We start from the raw sequence: 4,781 nt of genomic DNA, 5'->3' as shown, positions 1-4,781 counted from the left end.
GGTTAGGATATGCCTCAAGTGATCAAGTTTCAATCAAGATTGGGAAGGTGAGTTCAGCAAATAGATTATGAACATGTACCTTTTTTCTGCTTCCATTACAAAAAGGTGGGACATAAAGCAAAAGTGTGCCCTATTTTTATAAAGAAGGAAAAATCCTGCAAGGCTCAGAATATATAAGGGAAAAGAAAAGATAATCAACACAAATTCTTGAATCAAGTTGAGGCTTCTAAGAAGGTCTGGAAGGAGAAAGCCCCAAATAAAAAGACCCTTGAGGGGGAAGTTCTTGGAGAGAAAAAATACAGTGACCCCTCTGGATTACCATATTTTGGAAGGAAGAACAAAAAATAAGGAGTTGGAGTAGCAAAAGGCCTAGATGGCAACAAGCAATAAGGATACGAAAGATCTTGAGACTAACCCTAAAATAATTACTCTAGTTGGGGGTGGATGATGTGGTTTGTAGGGAGAATACAGAGGAAGATGAGACCATAGTGGAGGAAATCAATGAGAAGACCATAGTGGAGGAAATCAATGTGGCATCCTATGTTCCTGACACCAAGGATTTTGGGGGGTTTGTGGAGGTGCAAGGATAGTCTCTAACACAGGAATTGAACTTTAGCAAAAGCAATGGGGTTTCCCTTATGAAAGTTAATCAATTTCTTGAGATGGTTTTTGCCTCTACTTCCGGCCATTTCTCTCAGATGGAGGCTCTTTTTTATAGCTGTAAAGATGCCAATGTAGGACCATGGATAACAGTTAAGAACATGAAAAAGAAAAATAGTAGGGATCCATCATTGGTCTCACCTATCCTAACACCCAAGATTTTGGGGGGTTTGTGGAGGTGCAAGGAGAGTCTCTAACATAGGAATTGAACTTTAGCAGAAGCAATGGGGTTTCCTCGATGAAAATTAATCATTTTCTTGAGATGGTTTTGGCCTCTACTCCTGGCCATTTCTCTCAGATGGAGGCTCTTTTTGATAGCTGTAAAGATGCCAATGTAGTACCATGGATAACAGTTAAGAATAAAAAAAAGAAAAATAGTAGAGATCCATCACTGGTCTCACCTGTAGTAATGATGAGCAAAGTAAAATCTGACATAGGAAGTAAATCCAACACTCTAGGTAGGAAGAATGAGCACCAAATCAGAAAGGAAGAAACAAGGAGAAATATAGTGAATGGGACCTAGAGAACCATCCAGTAAACATGCTCCCAAAATAAACCATGAAGGTCATTTCTTAGAACATTCATGGACTCAATGGAATCCACAAATAGGAAATTTTTAGGAATATGATAAGGGATCATAGGCCATATTTTTTCTTGATATAGGAAACTAAAATGAAGAAGGAGAAAGTTGAAAAAATATTTTCAATAAAGAATGAAGAATGTAGTTACAAACTTTGAAGGGGCTTTTGGAGGTCTATTAGTGATATGGAAGGATATTTTTGAAGCAAAAATCATTTTTGATGAAGGTAATATTTTGCTCATGCATTTCAAAAATCCCAAGAACTGGGTCAGCTAAACTATCATGAATATCTATGCCCCTAATACTAAGAATAGTAGGAGAATTTTTTGGAATAGAATATGTGATTTAATGGCCTTAATGGGAGAACCCAAGGGAATTATTATGGGAGATTTCAATACCCCTCTTTTGGCCATGGCGAAATTAGGAGGGCTCCTGCTAGACCTGGAAAGTAGGTAACACTTGGCTAATATGATTAGAGACCTAGCCCTTTTGGATGTAGAGCTTGAGGATGGAAAATACACTTGGTCTAATACAAGAGTTAGTATGGAATGCATTCAAGTTAGGCTAGATAGGGCCTTTATCACTATGGATTGGATGAACCAGTTTCATTGCAAGCATTCCTCTATTGCGAGACTTGGAACAAATCATTCTCATATTTCTCTTACCATAGAAACCATCAATAGGAAAAAGGATTTCCCTTTGAGATTTGAGAATATGCAGTTTTCTTACCCTGGTCCTTTTTACAAAATTAAGGAGTGGTGGAGTATAGAGGTGGAAGGAACTGCTATGTATAGGGTGGCTAAAAAACTCAGAAAAATTAAAATGGAGATCAAAAAGTGGAACAAAATGGACTTTGGTAATATCTATCAATCTAAAGATAAGATTTTGGAGGATCTTGCAAAGCTGTAGGAAGAGATACAGAATATGGGATATGATGAAATTAGGCTAAACTCTGAAAAGGATATTCTGGCTGACCTTCACAACATTATGGGAAAAGAGGAAATGTTTTGGAGGCAAAAGTCTAGGTTAGTTTGGATCAAGGAAAAAAACTCAAGATTCTTTCATCTTTCTACTATGAAACATAAGGCTACCAATAGAATTAGTGGGATTAAAAAGGGGACCGATACTATAGGGGAAGATAATGAGATAGCTAAGGAAGCTATTAGATATTTCTCTTCCATCCTATCAAAAGATCTAAACTTGGATGAAGAGGACCATAATGTAATTCTCAATACCATTCCTAGTGTGATTAGTGTTACTTAAAATATGGCCCTAGTGGCCATACCGAATGTTGAAGAAATTAAGGAAATTGTTCTCATTTTGCTAGTTGACAAATCCCTAGGCCCTAATGGCTTCCCTACTTTTTTCTTCCATATGTATTGGGAAGTTCTTAAAGATGACCTTGTTAAAGTGGTCCAAGAATTTTTTGGAGCCAGGAACCTGCTTAAAGAGATCAATGCCACCTTTATGACTTTGATTCCTAAAGTTATAGGTGTGGATTCTTTTGATAATTTTAGACCTATTACTCTTTGCAACTCTTTTTATAAGATTTTTTCAAAAGTTTTAACAGAATTATCAAATTACTATCGAAGGTTATTGCACCTTAGCAATTGACATTTGTCCCCGGTAGAAAAATCCTCGATTCCATAATTGTTGTGCATGAGGTGATCCACTCCTTAGAGGAAGGTAAACAAGAAGGTTTTTTTCTCAAACTTGATCTTTTAAAGAATTATGACAGGGTGAACAGGGGGTTCATGGATAAAATTCTGGAAGCTTTTGGTTTCAATAACAAATCTAGAAAGATTATTTCTCAACTAATTTCCACCCCCTCCTTTATGGTCATGATTAATGGAACCCCCTCTTATTTCTTTAAATATTCTAGGGGGCTTAGGCAAGGCAACCCTATTTCACCAATTCTCTTTATCATACTGGCTAAAGGCTTAGGTAGGCTTATTCAAGATAAAAGGAGTAGAGAGGAAATTGTTGGCTTAAAACCTTCCTCTAGTCCCCTAATCTTCTCCCATCAACAATTCATGGATAACACCATTTTAGGGGGAGAGGCTTCGGTGAAAGAAGCTAGAAATGTGAAGAGCATCCTTAATACTTATTCCAATACCACAGGTCAACTCATCAACTGGAGCAAGATTTTGGTCTTCTTTATAAAAACCCCAGCTGATAGATAGAGGAAAATTGTTCGAATTTTGGGTTGTAAAATTGGTTCTCTCCCTTCCACCTATTTGGGCCTTCTTTTGGGGAACAAACCTCTTGACCTCTTTTGGAATAGTCTCATTGATAGATTCAATAGAAAGCTAGTTGGAAAGACATTGCCCTAAGTTAGGTGGGTAAAGTGCTTCTAATCAAATCTAGTCTACAGAACTTGCTAACTTATGCTTTTAAGCCTCTCCTGTATTCCTTCAAAGGTGGTTGATACTTTGGAATCCATACAAAAAAAAAATATGTGGGCTAGTACTAATGGCAACAAGAAGTATCCATTGGTGGTTTGGGATATTATCTGTAGACCCAAAAAGTAGGGGGTTCTAGGGATCAAGAATTTGAAATGATTCAATAGAACCCTCCAAGCTAAATAGATATGGAGGATTTCAAACACCACAGGGGAATGGAGGGATATTTTGAAGGACAAGTATGCTGCTAATATCAGTTTCAAATATTTCATTAGTAGGGACCTTGACCCTAGGGGATCTAACATCTGGAATGGCATAATGAGGATGAAGAGTGTAGGGTTTAAGAAAGAAAAATAGAAACTAGGTAATGGAGAAAACATAAATTTCTAGCATGATGACTATCTTAGACAAGGGCCTTTATGGAACATAGAGTCATTTATAGATGGGCTAACTCTTCTATGGAAAGATTTGTGAGCAAAGTCAGTGACTATAGGGATAATAATGAGTGGGTTATTTTGACTGAGATATCCCCAGAACTCAAATTGTTAGGCATATACCTTTGTCCCACAACAAGGATGCCATTATATGGGGGTGACTTAGAATGACAACTATATTGTAGCTTTTGGCTACAAGACCATGCAAAATAATAGAATTGCCCCTATTTGGGCCAATGCCTGGTATCCAAGTCTTATCCCCAAAATTAACATTTTTTTCTAGATTATGCTCCAAAATTTTATTTTGATGGTGGACAACCTCACCAAGAGGGGGAATATTATGCCCAACATATGCACTCTATGCAAAAATCATAGTGAGAGTGCGGATCATATCTTTATACATTGCCCCTTCACTAAAGATATTTGGTCTTATTTCCTATCTTTTTTCAATATGACCTAGTATTTTCTTATCAACGCTATGGATCTCTTTGAAAAATGGCACCATGGGTTGTATGGGGAAGGGATCAAGGACTTGTGGAAATGGAACTTGCCTCATGCTTATTAGGGAGTGTGGAAAGAGTGGAACAATAGAATTTTTAGGGAGAAAGAAACAAATGCTAAATTTGTCTTCCACAAAAGTCTTAACACTTTATTAGAAAACTACTCTACCATAAAAGGTCCTAACCCCTTTCTCAGCACAAAGGG

This window comes from Cupressus sempervirens, chromosome 11 (genome assembly GCF_028749045.1).
Source record: "Cupressus sempervirens isolate cs-2001-9-10 chromosome 11, ASM2874904v1, whole genome shotgun sequence".
Lineage (NCBI taxonomy): Eukaryota > Viridiplantae > Streptophyta > Pinopsida > Cupressales > Cupressaceae > Cupressus > Cupressus sempervirens.
This window is presented reverse-complemented; position numbering follows the sequence as displayed.